Genomic DNA, 22,491 nt, shown 5'->3' on the forward strand with positions numbered 1-22,491 from the left:
ACGTGCCAAGAAGCTCTGAACAAGTGCTGAGCATGCCCACACATTACAGATAGGGTGTTGTATACTATCAACCCACATGTGTTGACAACAGTCATGATTGGTGGCACTGCATCAGAACACTGCCGGGTATGGTCTGCAGGTTCATGAACCATTATCAATGTAGATGTTAGCAGTACAGATGTACAAGACAGTATGGATGTTCAGCTACAGATGCCTGTGTATGTCACAGGAGTGTTCTACTAGTGGCCTGTGAGTGTTCTACTAGTGGCCTGTTGACAGACTCACAACTACCAAAGGTGCTACAGTGACATGTGCATATCACACAGTGTCAGCTACAGTAAACCAGGGTTAATGTGTTGTACCCCACCCACATTGTAGCCCATACCACACAGACAAATGTCAGCCATCTGTGTATGTGATGATGTGAATGGCCATGACCTATGGGCAATTGTTGTCACAGTGTTGTGAACAACATACAGAATGGGCTGTGTGTGTGATGTGTGTGACATATGTGCACATTCTGGTGGATGATATCAGCAATGACACCAGTAGGGGAATACCCCGTACCCATTAGGAAACACCTAGGCTGTGGTCAACAGTATGGACACTGTGTTAGGGATGGTGTAGTGTAGTACACCTCCCTGAGCTGGAGACATCTCCCTGGCCCTTTAGGTAGTCATCTGAGGTACCCATGACATGACAGGGTGGTATCCATGTGCACGGAGATCATTGGACAGGCATACACAGCACCTGTGTGACCAATATTGGAATACACATCACCTTCCAGGGGTAGGGCCCATGTGTGGATGGCCAATACCAGCCTCCACAATACTCACCTCCAGTATGCAGCATGCTATCCACCTTGCATACAGACATATGCGACACTATGCTGTTAGACATGCTACATGTCCATAGCCTGATCTGAAAGACATATGTCATGGACAACCACCGTCCTACGACTAGGATGGCCACATGCTGGACAGATCCCTGTGCCATACCTGTGACATACTCCTGCCATACCATGCAGCCCTGTCCACATAGCTGCACATATCACCCCTGCCATACATGGTGTGATGGCCGTATGGTAGATGTAGTATCATCTATCTGGATCAGTAATGTGTCACTGATGCCCCTCGTGGTGGCGTAATGGGTGTCGGATACAGCTAGAAAACCCAGCCCGTACATGCTATAGCCGATAACCTTACCTGCGAATGAAGTCCGACTAGCCACTGTCCCATGTCTATCACATGTGCAACACAGGTGATCCGTGGCAGGATGTTGAACAGCTGTGCATTGTAGATGTCTATGGAAAAACAGATGCATGTACAGGTTTCCATGCGTACTTGGTGCATTGTCACTGCCCAAGTCCAGTAAGGTGTGTACGCCGGTATTTGCGCTTTCCATCAGTGGCAGAGCTCACGTATGAGTATGGGGGACTGGACACTGTATCGGTGACACTGCATGACACCCTGAGGGACACATGTCTTTTGAGTCTATTAACCTTCCACATTGACTTTCACAGGCCATACGTTGTAATTCACATTTGTGGGCAAACATGCTTATGACTTGTACATGTTTTGTCATTTGTCCTGAAGTCTTTCTTCTCACCTGTCCACCTAGTATCACTAGTTCTGTACATTTCATTAGGACGGGTTACCTTCATACCTCTCACCTGCACACATTATGGGTATACGCCCTGGGGTTTGACCTATGATTCTGTTACATTTGTCATGATAATGTGCCTTTCTGGTAGATTGTTGGCAAGCCATGACGGACTCTGCGGTTAGGTAATCATGACTGACATTTCTATTTCATGATTACTAACTCTCATAACATTCGTATTCCTGACTACAATTATTTTATCAACGGTCTGACTTTGTCTGAGGTATATTTAATATAGTCCCTATTTGTCTGTCGTGTACTATGCCTTAGTCCAGCTGACTTATTCTGACATTCTGGCAGGTATGGTTACCATCTTGGTCGTACGCATGTCCATCCATGATAATCGCCTACATGACACTGATATAGGTCCCTACGTCTTCCCCCAATGGTTTACACAATATCCAGTAGATGGGTTGCACCTTTTTGGAGAATATAGGCGTGTGCTATACCCACATAGGTATATTGATCACTCCCATGGGGCGTACCTAATAGAGATGTGCCAACCAACACCTTGGCCCAATTCTGCATACCCATGATTCCCATACCTGACACACCTCCACAGTACCCATTAGATATGTTTAATGTGAGCAATAATAAAGTGTGAGGACACTTCCAAGCACTCCCCACTCTGCGGATATCAGCTCGTACGTCATACATTCAATCGACCCATGTGTTATTACCCTTGCACCTGCTACTGTTGCATGTACAGCTATATCGTAATTGCAGCTGTGACATCTTTCGCATCAATGACGGTTTGCACTTCGTACAAGATCAATTTTTGGGGTCCTGCAAAGGACACCTATACTCATGTTTAACATGTAGAACTTGCAGGCCCTGTCACACTGGTACTTTCCGGGCAATGGTTTGGAAACCATCGGTGTATTCTCCTTTCATGCATGTCTGTCTGTCCATCCATATTAGCTATACCGTGACCTATTTATGTACATATGTTATATGTACAGGGACATATGTTTGTTGTGTATATATCTATTCATGTATCGTGTGTGTATAGATATATATACATATGTCTGTACATTCCTCATCTCGTAATTTGCTTTGGATTATGTCTGTGGATATATGTGTATATATATATCTCCATATCATACCTTTCAACTGTACAGATTTCCGCTGCATGTACAGCTGTTTGCTTCTTATCTTTGGTCCGTTTTTCATAACCTTGTGTCTATCTGGCAAGTTAGTGGCATATCATTAAAGACTGACGTTTGTAAATAATGACAAACATTTCAGGTTATCACTTCATACCCTTCAGAGAATCCATGCTAGTGACACACCTGTTATTCTATCCACTTTCTATGTTTGTTAGGGCAATATCTGGGGATTGTCCCTATTTGTACCAGTTGTTGTCATGGCTTTGTCCAGTTTCGTACTTTACAGGGTTAACAGGTATGAGCCATGTACATAGAACGTGGGGAAAACGCCATTCATTTTCTATTCTGTGAGTGGATTACACACGTGCACTTACATATCCTTATTGTGGGTTACATATGTTTCATAGATAATTGTGCTTCCGTGAACTTTCATAATTCTGACCGTAACAGTTACATATCTGTATTCCAGTTTACGGACTACTGCGAAACACACGTTCACCTTTACATATTTAAATGTGTGTACAGCACGAACGCTTTCATTACACTTTTAAGTTATATGTGCAGTGGTCGTAGGTCAACCGGGACTGCATTCACGTTGGCCGGATACCGGAACAACTATTCTATTGGTGTTCTCCCTCATTGATATGCATACCCATAGTACTTAGCTACATCAACATACGCCTCACCGCTTCACCTACAACACAGGCATCCATTCTCCTGCTGGGAAAAAGGCGGTACTACATATTACACATTCCCTATTGCCTACTGCTGTGGACTCCGGCTGCATTGTTAATCACTCCGAGGATATGCAGAACACCAAGGCATATAGTCCAGCCACATACAGGTCTTTGATTGTCAGGGTGTTCATGTAGTGATCTGGGTTTAGGCTTGGCCACCTGGTGAACGGAACTTCCCTGGCCGAGGTCAAATGTCAGATGAAGCATATGGACAGGGATTATCTCCCTATTTTGAAGTTTTACCTGTGTTTATAGACACAGGTGTTTGAGCACCTGTCAGCAGCTTATTCTGTTGGCATTGCATATTATGGGTGGGGTTGTTACAGTCCATACTCCACGGTGAGGGGTGATCCCATTCACATTTGACTATTACCTGTATACAGTCATACGGGGATTATTATTTTTGGACATGAAGTGACTACAGGTATGCAGTTGTACATTGCACAAGTGTGAAGGGCTGTTCCTGTAAATATGTACGGACCATACCTCTCAACCTCTTAGAGCACCGAAACTGCACAAAACATACACGATGGGGGGACAATTAGGGACACATTTTAACGATTGCTCTTACAAGCTTAGAACGTTGATAGAATGCTAGGTTTTGCATTAGCATGACTTTTTTGCAGGTTGTGGAGTCTTATACTCAGGATATTTCTCATTATTTAGTGACGTCAGTCCTCAGCTATTTACCACACTGATGCAGATTGTCGGAGGCACACACCAACACTATGGGGCAAACCTGTGGTCATTCTTAGGGTTGCCACCTTTTTGACTGCCCAAAGTGGGACATGTTCTGTAGAGATGTCAGATTTTCCAGGACAAAACATACCTACAGCTGTGCAGTGTACAGAACTTTAACCTTTTTTGTACATATAATAGCTTATTCTAGTAACATCTGAATTGCTTATGCTACTCCACATAACATATTGAGGATTCATATATAAAATAACTGTTTTATGCGACTATTAAAGTAAATTAGGAAATAACATTGTCCTAAACTCGCAGGACATTTGCTGTGTCTTGATTTTTTTCACAGGACACAGCTGCCTACAGATGGACTGTTACTGTTACTGTTAGTCATTCTGCGAATATCCGGACAGTTGAGTGGTATGGCATGGACCTCTGTAATACGCTGTTGTGTTCTGGCACAGCAGTAGCTCAGCATTAAAGACTTTAGTTGGAACATGCTGACAGACAGTTGGGTTTCAGACTTCATACTCCAGACATTAATGCCAATGTGCAAACTGTTATTCTATCAAATTCTATGTTTCTAAGAGCTATCTTTACAGATTGTCCCTGTTTTTGGACCTTTGTCTCACTTATATTCACGGCTCTGTCCAGATATCTTGCTCACACAGGTTGACAGGTATGGTCAGTCATGACTGCACACAGTCAGTGTCCCACTTGATCAGGGTTGACCTGTTTACGTCAGTGTCTTCCTCACCCTCATGCCGTTTTCCACTTTGTAAATGTGTGCATTATATTCTCCCTCCTATTCGTGTCTGGACACGTGCGTCACGGGAAGGTATTTTATCCTGGGTGGTAGGTTATGCATGCCCACTTAGGGCTGGACAGTGTCATGGACGTCCACTGCACGTTCTGACTTGTGTCCAGATATCTACTGGATTGGACATCATGTCATCATACCCATTCTACTATTTACACAAGTTGGTCATCCCATGAGGGATATCTCAAAAATTGGACAAGACCAAAACAAGTTAGATACCGAAGATTTTTGTGACTTCATGAAAACGTGCAGGGGTTTTACCTGCAGGGGATACATGGTTTGCAATCCTGACACTGCCTAGGGTGACAATACTTACTACATATGCGTAAGGGTCACTGTGTGTAGCTGTTTCTGCAACAAACCAGTGGACCAAGTATGGCTGGATTTGGTGGATGTTCTGGTATGGTGGCAGGTTGTGTGTTGTGGAGGGTATGCTGGGTAGGCTATTATGCATCCAGGTGTGTTGCATTTGTTATGGCCAGTTCCATCAGGACCCATCTGTGGGTATGTGATGGTGCTGTATCTATACATTTGTCTCGCATATTTCCATATTCATATGTTTGTGAGATTGTGTTCTACACTATGGACTGTCTGCTTGTCTTGCAGCTGTTTCTACATGAGGTTGTGTTTCTTTCCACTTCACCTGCTGCCCCCTCATACACCTCCGGTTCACCTTTTCTGCATACGACACAAGTATTGCCTTTGAGGAATTTACCATTAAACACCCACCCCTCACACGCGAATTCCTCACACCCCATAGAGCACTACTTTGGTTGTTGGCCCATGACATGGCCAGAGTTACACATTGACTACCCTACATGTGTTAGGTACCTTTATGGTTGTGTGGACTACCCTGCCATGTTTGCTTTCCACATGCTATACCTCACGCACATAGGTACACGCCCTTACTTCACTTTCGTTACTTGGTTGGTGTATCCGGGTACTACCTGTTCGACTGTGTCACATACATGTTTGGATTATACAGCTGCCTTCCGGATTTTGCCAGCCTGTTCTACTCATTGGTAGGATGGCACCTTTTCCTATGTCCAAGCTATTCCTTACACATGTCCGACTGTTGTGGACAATGCCTCCCCACAGTCGACGGTTGTGTTTCCACCTTTTCAATTGGCCACAGTGTGACATAGGGTTACCACCTGTCCCACTTTGCAAGGGACAGTCCCTCTTTGGGCAGTTGTGTCCTGACATGTAATTGTACACATGGCAAATGTCCTGAGATTTTAGGACAAACTTATTTCTTATATTTTATGTGATAGTTGCATTAAACAGTTAATTCTGTATCTGAAATACCTGACTGTTATGAGAAACAGAATAAGCAACTAAAATGCTACAAGAATACGCTTTTCTGTAGGTAAAACAGTTATGTTCTGTCCTTTGTACTGGCCATGGGTATGTGTCGGCCTGTACAATCTGATGTCTGTACCAAACATGTCCCACTTTGGCCATTTGTAAAGGTGGCAACCCTACTGTGACAGTTGCGGTGAACACAACATATTTTACAGGCCGACACATACCCACGGTCAGTTCGGCAGATAGAACTTACAATTCTTGCCTCTATCTAAGCTTATTCTTGTAACATTTTGGTATCTTATTCTGTTTGTTATGACATTTATGTAATATACGTCCAGTGAAATATGTTTAATGCAACTATTGCATGACATCTACGGAAGAATTATGTCCAGTATTCTCTGGACATTTGCCAGTTTTACATGTTTGTGTCAGGACACATCTGCCCACAGATGGACTGTCGCTCGCAAAGTGGGACAGGTGGTAATCTTGGTCGACGGTACGGATCATACTGTTCCTTTCGCCCTACATGTGTCCGTATTGTTATGGCTGTTTATATGCTCCTTCTGTTTCGTTTACATGTGTATGCTATTTCCTATCACATTTGGTATGTGAAATACGGACATACCTTTTGTATGTGACTATTACATGGCTTGTGGGATATGATTCAGACATACAGTCACTACATATATCTACATTTCTCCTCGTGCATTTTGTTATGGACACATCTGCACAGCTATGTTCCCTCCCTCACATTATGGGTCAGCTGGTGACCCTCTCCGTTGGACTGGACGTACCTACTGGCGGCACGCTAACATATGATATGTTTCACTTCCACATGGTATAACTATCAACACTACTTTGGACTACAGGCACACGGTTTTCATATCATTTGTTCATGGGTAGGGGCCCGTTATTCCCTACCGTGCATTTGTGTTTGATTCTTCATTTTCTGTTTGCAGGGACTCTGCTTTGCATACATTTCAGTCTCCACGGACACTGATAGGTACGATTACTATTGCTGGTGGAATATAATATTCAGCAGTTTAGGTTGCTCCTCGACAGCCGACATTGACACGCCTCCCTACGCAACTTCGATACGCCCCTTGCACTCGCGCATGTTTCCTATGCACATAGCTGTGGCGGCTGCGTGCCTTCATTAATATGCATATGGCGCGACTACTCCATATATATGCCGCATGGCTGGCGCAAGCCTTACGCCGGACTTGCGCCGAGCTTCATGAATCCCAGGGTAGAACTTTTTGCTTTGACAATTGTGCTCTTACTGTACAGAATTTACACAGTGAAGAATTGCATGTGCCTACATTTTAGGCCATCCATTTTTGACATAGCTCATTATTCATTGTAGGTCACAGTCTTGTTTGATAAAGAATTTCCATTTTACTTATAGTCACAGATTGGTTATGTATGACATTTTGAGCATAGATAGTTGTGTCTTCTTCATGTTAATCAAGTCAATCACTGGATTTCTGGATAGGGTATGAACCACTACTAATTGCTTTCCTGGCACATGGACAATTCTTGTGTTGACATGATTAAGCCTTACCAAAAGTCCCTGACTTTTCAGTGACACTTTATTCAAATCAAGTGAGTAAATGAGAAAAGCTGATGGTTGGTCAGACTCCAAATGGAAACAGTTTAGACCCAATACATATCTGGGTAATCTTTCACCTGCCCATACTCTTGCTAAGCATTCTTTATTGATTTGGGAGTATTATCTCTCAGTTTCATTACACACACAGAACAGAAATCAATTGGCTTATATTTGCCCTCATCCAGTTGCATCAGGGCAGCACTCAGTCCAGAACTGCTAGCATCAACACAGACTATGGCAGGTTACATGACAGCATGGTATGCACTGGTGTGGATGTTAACATAATCTTCACCTTTTTGAAGGCCTGCAATTAGGAATTTCCTTCTGTCCACTTGCATGTGTTCTTAATAGGTCTGTCATAGGACATATCCATCTTGATAATCGTGCCTCAAATTTGCTCAAGAAGTAGTCCATGCCAAGCACTTGATGGAGTTCCATCACATTTGTATGACTCTACAGTTCAGATATAGCCTTAACTTTGTTTGCATCTGACCTGATGCCACCACTATTGATGCAATGTCCAAACAGTGAATTTCTTTTCTGGCAAAACAATGTCCAAAGAATAGATTTCATTTCTGGCGAAACAACACATCTTTTATTAGCTTGAACCCCAATTCCTTAATTGTTTGAAATACAATAGTCTGTCTTTGTTATGTATTTGCTTATGAGGTCCAAATACTAGAATGGCATCAATTATGACCTCAACATCCCCATGGTCTGTTAAGGAGGTAATCATTTAATATTGGAAAATCTCAGTCGCAGACATCATCCCAAAGTGTAACCATCAAAAATAAAATCCCTCCACTGGAGTGATAAATGTTGTCAGTTTTCTGCTGCTGAAATCTAGAAGTTCTTCCAAAAAAAAAAAACACTGGATACAGAACATTGTACATCTATTACCTTTGTCTTCTAAAGTAGGTAAGATAAACTCCCCTGTTTACTACTGTGACATCCCTTCTCTGGGCCAGTAATCAAGGAGCCTCAATCCTCACCACTGACACAAGTTAGGGACATCATTTGGAAAAAAGATAGATACACACAGTATTTCCAGATGCAGCTCTCTGCACCAAGCATAATTTCCTTTAAGAGCATGCAGCTGACACACACACTCTTTGAGATTTGATTTTCAAATACACACACACCTGGGAAAGGCTGGCAGAGATTTACCAGATATGCCCTCTCTGCCCAGATTGTAAGGTAGATACTGCCACAAGAACACTCCAAAGCTAGCTACTCTAAGGTTCTTACAAGGGTACCCAATTATAATGAGCAGAATTAATACTAATACAAATGGCAGTGTTTGACCAATACAACAAGTCTTTCAGGAGCCTTTGCAGTCACTCTGTCCAAGGGAACATCAGTCCTACTAGCAGCTGTGGCTCATCTTTAGGCTCACTGCTACAAGGTAGCCACCTCCCTGAAATAGCCACATCATCATCCCCAGCTTCAAGTGTGTGCGGTCTGTCTTGGTCTCTCCCCCAGGCTACCAGACCCACATGTTTGTCTCTAAGCCTGACTGCATATCACTGCATGCACACGAGGTACTGCATTATCAAAATCATTCCCTATCAAGACACCTGCAGGGATATCCTCAAACACACCTACTTGCTTGCTTCCTTTTCCACCCTCCCAGTCAAGGTGAACCCTGGCCAAAGGCATTTGGAATGGGGTCCCCACTAAAGCTCTGGCTGGAGTGGACCTTCCAATCAAGTACTGCTCCTCTTTAACTACTGAAGGCTTCAAAATGGTTATATCAGAGGCGGTCTCTCTCTTAGCAGTGGCCTGTTTTTATCCACTAAGATAGGATATAAACAACGATGATAGTCTGGTACCCCTCTTGTTTCCAGACAACTTACCACTGGCATACTGTTATTCCCACTTGCTGGCTGCCCCACAATTTGTTCCCCACTTTGCTTCTGTGGACATCTGTATGCTACATGGCCCCACTGGTTACATTTAAAACATCTAAACCGTGATCCTGGTGGCCATGTACCCAAACTAGTGGCTTCTCCTGTTACTGGTGGACTCTGTTGGGATGGTTTATGCTGTCCACTATGGGTTCCCTTATATCCATGTGCAGCACTGGGTATCCCCTTCTTGTGCAGTGATGCCCTGCTTGCTGAGTAGAGATCCCCTTTACTCCCCAGCTCATCTGCAGAGTTACACTCCTGGTCTGCCAACCAGATTTTCATGTCCTCAGGCAAAGTGCTAAGGACTTGTTCCCTCACCAAAAGGTCTGCCAACCTTTCAAAAGGGGTGACCTGAGACCCACTCACCCACCTATGAAAATAAGTGCTTAACTCAGCAATATAATCACATACACTTTCATCTGTCTTGCGTCTGTGCTCATGAAACTTTTTTCTGTAAGCTTCAGGTCTTAAATTAAAACATTCCAATGAACATTGCTTAACTTTATCATAGTTTAAACAGGCAGTATCAGAGAATTTAGAAGAGTCAGTTACAGCTTTACCATCGAGTAAGGGAATCAGGAACCATACCCAGAGCCCTTGGTCAACATTTTACTGTTTACATACTCTTTCAAATACATGAATAAAACTACCAAAATTATCACCCTCTGTAAATTGTGGAAGAAATTTACTGACCTTTATTGCTTCTGGGGTTTGGTTATTCCTGTCCCCATTCCCTGCATGACTCTGATGAAGAGTCAGCATCTCCCTCTCATGTTAGTGCTGTTTCTCATTTCCACTGGCCTCCAAACACAGCATTCTCTCTGCTGATTCTAATTCTAAACGTTTGGCCTCCAGTTCAAGTGTATTTAATGCCAGATGGGTGTTTAAGTCCTTTGAGGAAAAGGTGAATTGTCCAGTTTCTGAGGGCTGCAAATCCCCATCACCAGATTGGTTGTCTTCCTGGTTGCTGATTCATGTGCAGCTGCAATTAGGGATGAAATAATTCCCTCTTTAGTCAGGTTAACATGCACGAGTCATTTGGCTTTGCATACCTTGGCCAACTGGTTCTTTGTTAGCTTGTCATAATCCTCTGTGAATATCTTTGCCTGCTTTCCCTGACTAAACTAAACTAACAAAAAAATAAATAAATAAAGCTGTTGTAAAAATGAAATTCCATACATTTACCTTGTGGCTGCTGAGAGTACACGCACCTTCAGTGACAACTGCCTACAAGCTACAGAATTTCAATTAATATCCACACCTCTGCTCACCAATATGTGATGTCCCTCCTCTGGGCCAGTAATCAAGGAGCCTCAATCCTCACCCCTGTCACTGGTGAGGGATGTTCACTTGGAACAAAGACAGATACACACAGTATTTCTAGATGCAGCTCTTTGCACCAAGTGCAATTTCCCTTAAGAGCACACAAGGAGCACACACAATCCTGGGGCTGGGTTTCCCTATCTCTCTCTTCAGGCCCCGAATAAGACTCCCAACTGACATAGCTGTAGAGTTGAGTCCTCAGCTGAGTGTTCCAAGCCAAGTCCTCCACCACCCTCTGTGAAACCAGTGCTCTGTGTCCTTGCTCCAAGTAGCTAACACTCACACTCTTTGAAATTTGATTCACACACACACACACACACACACACACACACACACACACACACACACACACACACACACACACACACACACCCCTCTGGGAAAGGCTGGCACAGATTTATGAGCTATGCCCACTCTGAGCAGACTGTAAAGTAGATACTGCCACCAGAACACTGCAAAGACAGCTACTCTAAAACGGGTACCCAATTATACAGAGTAAAATTAATACTAATACAAATGGTCATGTTGACCAATGCAGCAAGACTTTCAGGAGCAGCCACAGTGCCACCAAATAAATACAAGTACTCTCAAGGTTTAAAATATTCTCTAAAAGACCAGCCACAGTGAAAATTTTAAATAATATATAATACAAGAAAATGAAAATACTGAATATCTATTTGCAATAGACACTAGAGTTTCAGTCATAGGAAATGTTAAAAATAACACAGAGGGAAAGGTTCACACAGATGCAAAAAAACAAAATTAATCTAACTATATTTTCTTGACTGATCTAAAGAATTACTGTCCCCTAGTTCACTTACCAGAGCAAGGCAAAATTATGTGGGGTGAGTGGTCCTTCTTTGTCAGGTTTCACAAACAGACTGTCCTGATACTTCTGTCTCATGTAGTATTAAAACATCATTTCAGTGCTGGATTACAGAACAACATCACATACATCTGGCCACCTGATTTCTGGTTCCCACACTACTCTTTTTGCTAGAAGCCAAGTTAGAATCTTGCACATGTATATCACTATACATACACATAGAACATTGCTAAGATGTGATCTGATGTTGTTAATCTTCTTTCCATTCATCACTGATGGGTTCGGTTCCAAGCCCTCGGAACTGAGTTGGCCTAATACCAAGCTCGCGCCAGCCAAAAACACTTGAGGGAAGCTTCTAACCACAATGCCCTTCTCCCTGTTACCTCAGATCTCGTTTGCCGCATAGCCGTAAAGCTGTGTTTCAGCCAAGCTCTCAGCTAAGTAAAAAAACCTTTTGATATTTCTTAGGATTTTTTGTCACCTTTCCACTCCTTTGTGGTATATATTGCTAATTATATATTCGTACAGTTATATTTAGTGCTTTCACTCCTGCTTTTACCCGTTTGGTAAACTTTTAAGTACCATTGGTGGTACGGCCTTTTCTCTCTAGCCTAGTGGTATTCCTTGAATACCATTGTTGGTATTTTCTTCTTTCTTTCCCTTTTAACTGAATAGTTGGGTGTTTTTTGATGTATTTCTTAGGTGTTGCGCGTATTTAGATAGATTTATACATAGAGATAGCAGAGTTTAACATTTTATCCTATAGTATTCTACCTTGGCTTTTGTGTGTATAAATTTCATGATGTCTGATAAAAAGGGCACATTGGGTTTCAAACGCTGTGCTTCTTCTAAGGGTAAACCTCCAAACAGTGACTCTCATGATGATTGTGTTTATTGTTTGGGGTGCCTCATCTTTCGGTGCAACCTCCCTGTGTGATTTGTCAAAGTTTCAGTCAGCGCACTTTGAACGAGCGCAATAATAAGTTGATCCTGAAAGGCCTACTTAAGTCGCCTTCTTCAGAGGCCCTTTCTGCGATGGAGGTCTCACCCTCTCCTATTAAGGACAAGAAAAGGTCCCATTTGGTTCTCTCTTCACCATTCAGTGACCAGGGCAAGTATGTGAAATCTACAGTGTCAAAATTATCTTCAGAGCATAAGTCTGCCTCGTCGGCACCAACCTCTTCTGCTCCAGCTACGACCGTTACTATATCGACGCCAGCTTCGGTTCTGATACTGTCAACAGGACTGACTATTGACCTTATAATGACTGCTACAACCTCGGCACTGAGTACCACTTTGGTACAGTGCATGCCTTGGATGCCTATCTCTGCAATTACGACTGAACCTTCCGTGTCAGCTCAGAGTGCCCATTTGGCACCGAGCCCTTTTACTGCCCCGATATCTACGATGTTGACTCCTTTACTTTCAGTCACCAAACTTGAGACATCAGTGCTGGCAGATTCCACACCACAGACCTGATACTCTTTCCCTCCATAGACCCATTTCTAGGGCAGGTGTACAGTCCGTTCATAGAGCGACCTGACTCCTCATTGGCAATATCCACTAGATCCACCAGGAGCCTTTCAGAACTTGATGTGGTGTGTCTTGTGGACCAGCTGACAACCAGGGGGATACCCACCCCTTCCATGACCCATCCCCCTGCGGGACTTGGGTTGACTTCACCATGGATTCCATCCAATTCTCCTCCTTTGACCCTTCTGGTTCCAAAGCCTTCTGGTCTGACATTGTTTTCACAGCCCCCTGTCTCGGCACCTGTAGTGGACCTCACTGGGGCTCCGGGACTGTCCCTTTGGTCTTTGGTTCCCACTAAACTGGTCCTTCCTCAAGCCAGGCTCCTTGATTTGTGGCATGGTTCATAGTGTTTCTTCAGCTCTGTCCTCAGTGCTGGGAGCCCTGTCTGCACCTATCCTACTTGAGGCTCCATCCTCAGGAGCGGGTTTAATAGAGTGGGGTGTGACCTCGCTACTGAGGTTGTCCTTCTCGGTTCCAGGCCCCCATCCCTCTTCGGGAGGACCTGCTTTCCATGCTATGGAGAAGGCCCTTGCTTCTAGTAGCATTCCACCGACGTCAGAATCCAGACCTCTCCCCTTGAGCCACAGCTGTCACAGGCCACCTCCCTGGGACACCAGGCAGGAAAGCCACAGGATCTCCCATTGCAGGGTGCCCTCTCTTCTGAGTCCTCCTCAGAGGTCCCCACTGATTAGACCCCATGGTAGAGATAGTGCAAGAGTAAGCACGTAGACTCGCCTGAGGAGTCTGTAACAGAGGACATGGATTTTGATGATGGTGAAGGGTACCCACGGTCACCCTCTGATGATGTCTCTTTTGGGGACATCCTTGAAATGTTGAAACAGAGGGGTGATTGGAAGCCCACTAATCCTTCTTCCAAGGAGTCCATGTTTCTGCAGGCTTTCCGTGCCCGGCCTTCTACCTCTTGGGTGACCCCCACCTGCAGATGAGCTAGTTCAGCTCATGGTGCAGCGTGCTTGGAAGAACCCTGATTCTGTTGAGGCAATCCCTTGGAGACCTGACAAAATTATTTCTCCACCCGAGGAAAACCTGCATTGGTCCAGAGGTTTACCAGTCGATGCTATGGTGGTGGCGGTGGCCACAAAAAAAAGGATCTTGCTGAGGAGAGTCCTACTGTCCACCCACCCAACAGTGAGTCCTGGGCCGTGGACAGATTGGGGAAGTGAGTCTTTGCTTCAGTGACCTTTGCCATATGGTCCCTGAACTACTTGGCACATTTTATGAGACTCCAAAGAGACTTGATCTCCGAACTCTCTGGAACACTTGCAGGGCAGGTGTCTGATGAGCCAAGGGATAAAGTTGCCTTGCAGCTCACAACCGTGGAATCAATCTCCAATTCGTCCATGAGGTTGCTCTCCCACGCAACTGAAGGGGTGGCTAGAGCTACGGGTTCAGGCATAGTTATGAGATGCCATGCCTGGATGCGCCTTTGTGACCTCGCGGACCCTTTCAAGTCTTCCTTCTTGAATGCTCCCATTGAAGAATCTTCCCTTTTTGGCCCCAAGGTGAAGGACACTCTGGCCAGGTGTGAGCAGGATGGTAAGATCCTGTCTGCTGTAGGTCTATGTTTTTCCAACCCTCAATGTACCTTTTCCAGGAATCAGAGGCATAGCAAGATGTGGCACAAAAAATCTCAGGGTCCTGTCCATGCCACGCGTGGTGATGATACCCCCAAGGGCAGAGGGAGTAACAATTCTGGAAATGCCCCTACCAAGGCAGAGGGGGTCCATGTAATCAGGGACCCAGGGATTTTTTCTCTGGGCAGCCTTATCAGCTTTCCTGAAGAGCGGCCAGATTGCTTTCCTCTGGAAGCAGTCGGAGGTCATTTCTCTCTGCACCAAGCTGCCTGGCATTCAATAATCACTGATCATTGGGTGCAGAAGATCATAACCAGAGGCTACACAATTCCCATCATCGCTTATCCAAAGATGTTAAGTTGTCTATCTCGCCTTCATTCTTGCTGGATGGGTTCGGAGCCGACCTCGGCTCTGACTCGGCCACTCTAAAAGCTCGAGAGTTGGTTCCACCGGCTCGAGGCTCCCCTTATATCCCACAATGCTAGGCGAGAGTTACCTCAGATCTCGTTTGCCGCTACAGCTTCGAGGTTGGTTGTTTCTACCGGTTCCTGGTGAGTGTTAATTTTTCTTGTAAAAATTACTGTTTAAAACCCCTTTTAAGTTAATATTCTTTCTTAGTTAGTGTAGATTAGAAAACTTTATTCCCGACCCTAAATTTTTCCGTTTTCTTTCCTAAAGAACCTTTGGTTCTTCCATTGGGCCCTTAGGCCTTCCCTTCCCTAGTGGAGTGTTTGTGTTTCTTGTAGTTTATTCTAGTTTAGTGTACTTTAAATACTAGTATTACTACTAAATTTATTGTTTTTTCCTGACAGGGTATAACTTGTGTGTTTGGGTGAGTGTTTGTGTACACCTGTCAGTCAGGAAAATGTCTAAAGAAGCAAAGGTCTCCGGATTCAAGAAGTGTGATGCGTGCTGTCAGAAAATGTCTCTGACAGACGCTCACACTTCTTGTGTCTATTGTCTGGGGCCTTTGCACCTGCAGGACTCCTGTGCTGTGTGCCATGGCTTCAGCCCCAGGGTCCTGCAGGAAAGAAAAAACAAATTAATTCTTAGAGGCTTACTGAAGCCAGAGGATTCCCTGTCAGTTTCAACAGGGAAGCCCTCTAAGGCATCGAGGTCTTCGGCTCCGGCTTCTGAGCCGAGACCTCAGGTTGCTCAACCTTTGCCTTTATCGGCTCCGGCTGGAGCCGATAAGTCTCAGTCCACAGTTTCTGTGGCTCCCTCGGCTCCGGCCGGAGCCGAGGTTATTGAGGTTCCCGTGTCGGCTCCGACCAGACCTTTGGAGCCGACAACTAGGAAGAGGTCTAGGTCACCATCTCTTGGCTCCGTTCATTCGGCTCCAGGATCTCCCCTGCTGTCTGAACGGAGCCAAAGGTCTCATTCCTCTAGGTCATCGAGGCTGTCCGATCATGACCTTCAGAGGGTAGTGAGTCGACTACTTAAGTCCGAGGCACTAGCCCAGATGCTTCAGAGCCCGACTCATCAGTCGATGCCTGCCCCGGTCCATCAACATTTTCCTCCTTCGACTCTCTTGAGTTCGGAGCCGGGTCACATCAGAACCGAGACTGTGATTACTTCGGAGCCGAGACAATTGTCTTCGGCTCCGTCGTCGGCTCCGTTTTCTTCTTTGGAAGAATCTCGGCGCCGGACTTCCCTCGTCGGCTCCGAGGGGGTGAGTGGCATCGGACCCTTGTCCGACCCCCCTCTCCCTCTCGGGGCTTCGGCGCTGGTGAGTTCAGCTCCGACATCGGCCTCGGAGCCATCACTGTCGGTGCCGAGGGGGGTTCTTAGCTCCTCGGAGCGGGACCTCTGGCTCTGCCTGACAGGGGTGCATTCGAGGTCATGCGGAGTGTGTTAGAGCCTGGCTCTACTCCACAGTCGGCTCCGTCCGCCCCTCCCTCTATGCTGCCTCAGGGTAAGTCGACTCACTCCCTCATCCCGGACCGCAGAGAGCCAGCTCCTCAGGAGCCCCTGTGGGATTTCATCCTCTTCCGAGGCCTCTCCTGATTTGGCAGAAGAGCCCCCTCGGAAGAGGAAGTGCAAGAGGAAACACATTGACTCACCTGAGCCTATCACGTCAGACACAGATTTGGATGATTCTGAGGGTTCCCCCCGTTCCCCTTCTGAAGATGTCTCATTTGCAGACATTCTGGAGATCCTGAAACAGAGGGGAAATTGGCCAGCCCTCAACCCTTCGGAGGACGAATCTGTGTATCTTGAGGCGTTTGGCTCTCGTCCTTCCACCTCCTGGGTGTCCCTCCCTTGACCCCTCATGCAGGTGGTTGCTAAGAAGGCATGGACGGCTCCTGATTCAGTGGACCCCACTCCCAGGAGACCCTCTAAGTTCATCACAGCTCCATCAGACAAGCAATTTTTATCAAAAGGAGTTTCTGTGGATGCTATGGTGGTAGCTGCTGCCACAAAGAAGGAACTGGCTGATCCTTCAGTACCTGTCCATCCACCTAACAAGGAATCTAGGTCCATGGATAGGTACGGGAAGCGGATGTTCTCCTCAGCGACATTTGCCATGCGTTCGCTGAACTACCTGTGCCATTTCACTCGTCTTCAAAGGGACTTGATCAAGGAAGCGAGTGAAATGTTGAAGGATCCTACAGCTGCGGGTTTCCAAGAAAAGATGAACACGCAGCTGGCTACCCTTAATTCCATATCCAACTCCTCCATGCGCCTCCTCTCTTACGCGGCCGATGGAGCGAGCAGAGCCGCAGGGACAGGTGTAGCCTTACGTAGGCACGCCTGGATGTGGCTATGCAATTTTGCGGACCCTTTCAAGACGTCTTTCACGAACTCCCCTTTTGATGGATCATCTCTCTTTGGTCCTCAAGTGAAAGAAACCCTGACTAGGTGCGAGACTGATGGCAAGACCCTTTCTGCTGTCGGAGTCCGTTTTCGACTCCTTCTAGGCCTTACCCGAAAGGCCAGAAGGGTGGGAAGATGTGGTTCCGTAAACAATCTCAAGGGACTTCGCCTGACGCACAGAGTCGTTTTCCTACCAAAGGCAGTGGTGGGAATAACAATGGTAGACGTCGCCCTAGGGGCAGGGGGGGTCCGCAGAACCAGGGCAATCGGGAAGCCTTTCCTGACAAGCCTTTTCAGCATCCCTGAGGTGTTGCCCGACTGCCCATCTTCGGAGGCAGCCGGGGGAAGATTGTCACTGTACCCAGAAGCCTGGCTATGCCTGACTCAAGACAAATGGGTACAGTCCATCATTTCCGAAGGCTATTCTATCCCCTTTCTTCGTTTTCCAAATCAGTCAAAATCCCTTCCAGATGTTCCACCCGCTCAAAGGGATATAGCAGCTTTGGAAATTTCAAAACTGCTTGCAGCAAGAGCAATTCAGCCAGTGCCAGCAGACCAACAAGGATCCGGAATCTACTCAAGGTTCTTTTTAGTTCCAAAGAAAACAGGGGACTGGAGACCGATTTTGGATCTCAGTGTCTTGAACAAATCAGTCAAGAAAACAAGATTTCGGATGGTCACGCTGCAATCCATTCTTCCCCTTTTGGGCAAAGGAAACTGGATGTGCTCTATAGACCTTCGGGATGCGTACTATCACATAAAAATGAACAGACGCTCCAGAAGATTCCTCCGCTTCAGGCTGGGAACCAGTCATTTTCAGTTCAGGGCCCTGCCCTTTGGTCTCACCACTGCCCCGGTGTTTACCAAATGCATGGCAGTGGTAGCTTCTCACCTGAGACGACAAGGATTCCAGGTGTTTCCATATTTGGACGACTGGCTGCTCACAGCTCCCACCAAGCATCTCCTTCTGATGGCCAGAGATTATACTTTTCGCGTTTGTCAAAAACTGGGTATTTCAATAAATTGCGAAAAGTCTGTTTTGTCGCCTTGTACTATTACCTACATAGGCGCAAATCTAGATACTATAAACATGTCTGCAAGGCTAACTCACCAAAGGATATCAGACATTCACAAATTGGTGTCACTTCTTCTCAACAACAACAGAGTCAAAGCCAGGTTAGTTCTAAAGGTGTTGGGAATCATGGCAGCGGCCATACCTCTCCTTCCATTGGCCAGATACCACATGCGGATCCTTCAGTGGATGCTTTTTACTCAATGGTCATACCAGGAACTTCCAATGTCTCACACCATTATGATCACGCAAACGTGCAAAAATCATCTCATGTGGTGGATGTCTTCCCCCCAGCTCCTGTCGGGAAGACCATTTGTTCCACCTCCTCCGGTTGCTACTCTGACAACGGATGCCTCCCTGATCGGGTGGGGGGGGCATTATCAGGGCAGGACAGTCCAGGGCACATGGCAACCAAACAAATGCCACTTGCACATCAATGTTCTGGAGATGAGAGCAGTGCTTTTAGCGTTGCAAGCCCTTCAAGACTCTCTTCCCTTGGGAACAATTGTAATCCAGACAGACAATATGTCTGTAGTGTGGTACATCAACAAACAAGGCGGAACCAGATCATACCCCCTGTGTCGAGAAGCACTCAGACTGTGGCAATGGGCGATTTCTTCTCAGCGTTTTCTGATAGCAACGCACATCGCCGGGAAGTCCAATCACATTGCGGACAAGTTGAGCAGAGCTATACTCATGCCTCACGAGTGGTCTCTGAAAGACTCTGTAGGGAGAGAAATTTTTCTCAAGTGGGGTCAGCCTTGCTGCGATCTTTTTGCTACTCCCCAAAACAGCAAGTGCAGAGAATATTTCACTCTATTCCCTTTACCAGGCCAACCCAGCAGAGACGCTCTAGTCCAAGTTTGGCCCCGGGGACTTCTGTATGCATTTCCTCCTTTCCCACTGATCTCTCAAGTAATACAGAAAGCTATCGCTCAGAAGGCCTCATTGATCCTCATTGCTCCTTACTGGCCTCGACAAGTGTGGTTCCCCTTTCTACATCGATTTCTTTTGCAGCGACCGTGGAATCTGGACCTAGTTGCAGATCTTTTGATCCACCAGTCGGGTCAGTTTCATCGCTCCCTCGCCCCTCTGAACCTCACTGCTTGGTTCCTCCAGTTCCAACCGTAGCCAGGCTTCCTCAATTATCTCACTCTGTTAGAGATATATTGATAGCTTCCCATAAATCTTCCACTCGAAAGATTTATTTGAGTAAGTGCGAACGCTTCTCATATTGGGCACAAGGAAAGGACATAGATCCTTTCACCGCTTCCATCCAACTAGTCCTTGATTTTCTAGCTGAACTCTTCCATGCAGGTTCATCTCCATCTACACTTAAGGTTCAATTGGCAGCTATTTCTAACTTCCATGTGGGTATTTCTGAATCTGCCCTAATGTCCCACAAACTTTGCAAAGCCTTTTTGAAAGGAGTTTTTCTTCTCAGACCTCCTATAAGAAATCCTCCTTCTCCTTGGGACCTAAATTTAGTTCTTGCTTCTTTGATTCTTTCCCCTTCGAACCTGCAGCTTCATGTTCCTTGAAATTATTATCATGGAAAACTCTCTTTCTGGTGGCTATCACATCAGCTAGAAGAGTTTCAGAACTTCAAGCACTCAGTTGTCGTCCTCCTTATCTTTTGTTCCATAAGGACAGAGTATCCTTACGAACTAACCCGTCCTTTTGCCTAAGGTGGTTTCAACATCAAATCTAAACCAAAGCATTGACCTCCTGTCTTTTTCCAGAGTATTCCAATAGGTCTGAACAAAAATTACACTGCCTGGATGTTCATCGTCAATTAAGGTACTACTTGGATAGAACAAAACAATTCAGAAAATCTGATCAGCTGTTTGTCTCCTATGCGGAAAGCAGAAAGGGACTTTCAGTTTCAAAGGTATCATTATCCAGATGGCTAACATCTTTGATTTCCCTGGTATATGAAATCAGACAGCAAAAATTGCCTAATAAACCTAAAGCCCATTCCACCAGAGCTTTGGCTACTTCTTTAGCCTTCCAGGACAGACTGCCTATTGACACCATTTGTGCAGCGGCTACTTGGGCTACTCCTCACACTTTTATTTCTCATTATAAGTTGGATTTAGCTTCTAGGCATAGAGCTAACTTTGGTTCCACTGTTCTCAGGAGTCTGTTCCGTTAGGCCACCCGGGACAAGGTGCTAGGGACGCGGTCCCATCCAGCAAGAATGAAGGCGAGATAGACAACTTAACATATAGAAGTTATGTTCTTACCATAACGTTCCATGTTAGTTGTCTTCTTCTCGCCTTCTTCTTCGCCCCACCCTCCTTCCCCCTGGCCTGGACAGACCTAGAGGAGTTGTGATCGTGACCTCTCTTTCTACCACCTCTTTCTTAGTCATATGCTATTATGCATATTTCTTGTTTCAGGATGTAGGTCACCCTTCTTTCTTCCTGTTGTTAGAGGTGGATTTTGTTTTACAGTTATACTGTTACTGTTATAAGCTGGGGTTAACTTACAAACGAGATCTGAGGTAACTCTCGCCTAGCATTGTGGGATACAAGGGGAGCCTCGAGCCGGTGGAACCAACTCTCGAGCTTTTAGAGTGGCCGAGTCGGAGCCGAGGTCGGCTCCGAACCCATCCAGCAAGAAGAAGGCGAGAAGAAGACAACTAACATGGAACGTTATGGTAAGAACATAACTTCTATTTTCCATCAAAACTTCCCGAAGTTCCACCCAGTCAAAGGGAAGAAGCAGCTGAAGAAATAAAGAAGCTGTATCAAAAAAGAGTCATCTAGTTAGTCCCACCAGACCAATGCGGATCCATTTTATTCAAGATTCTTTTTGGTGCCAAAAAAGACAAGGGACTGGAGACCCATTCTGGATCTCAGCAATTTAAACAAATCTGTTGCCCAAACCAAATTCTGGATGGTAAAGGTTCAGTCCATTCTCCCTTTTCTAAGAGAAGGCTATTGGATGTGCTTGATAGATCTCCGGGACATGTATTACCACATCAAAATGGAAAACCACTCCAGGAGTCTCCTTCACTTCTGGCTGGATGCCAGTCATTACCAGTTTTGTGCCCTGCCATTTGGACTCTCTACAGCCCCCAGAGTGTTCACAAAGTGCATGGCAGTGGTTACAGCTCATTTGAGACTACAAGGATTCTGAGTGTTTCCATACTTGGACGATTGGCTCCTTACTGCCCCCACCAAGCATCTTTTGGTAACAGCCCTGCATTACACCCTTTCACTGGCAAAACTTTTGGGGATAACTGTAAACTGGGAGAAATCCAATCTGGCTCCGGTCTAGAAGATAGAACTTATCGGAGCAGTCTTTGACACCCGCTCTTGTCTGGTGTTGCTCCCAGCTCACAGACTTCAGAGATTGATGCTTCAGCTCCGAGTGATACTCTGTCAAAACAAAGTCTCAGCGAGAGAGGTTCTTCAGGTTCTAGGATCCATGGCAGCTTCCATACCAATAGTGTCTCTTGCGAAACTGCACATG

At 45.6% G+C, this 22,491-nt stretch overlaps 1 protein-coding gene across 2 annotated transcripts in view; it reads left to right on the forward strand.

Annotated features, from left to right (window-relative positions):
- CLHC1 (clathrin heavy chain linker domain containing 1) overlaps nt 1-22,491 on the forward strand; it is a 1,972,328-nt gene that overhangs the window by 1,458,806 nt on the left and 491,031 nt on the right. The gene's annotated exons all lie outside the window — the stretch shown is intronic.

Source organism: Protopterus annectens, chromosome 1.part2 (genome assembly GCF_019279795.1).
Source record: "Protopterus annectens isolate FY-2018-M chromosome 1.part2, PAN1.0, whole genome shotgun sequence".
Taxonomy (NCBI): domain Eukaryota; kingdom Metazoa; phylum Chordata; order Ceratodontiformes; family Protopteridae; genus Protopterus; species Protopterus annectens.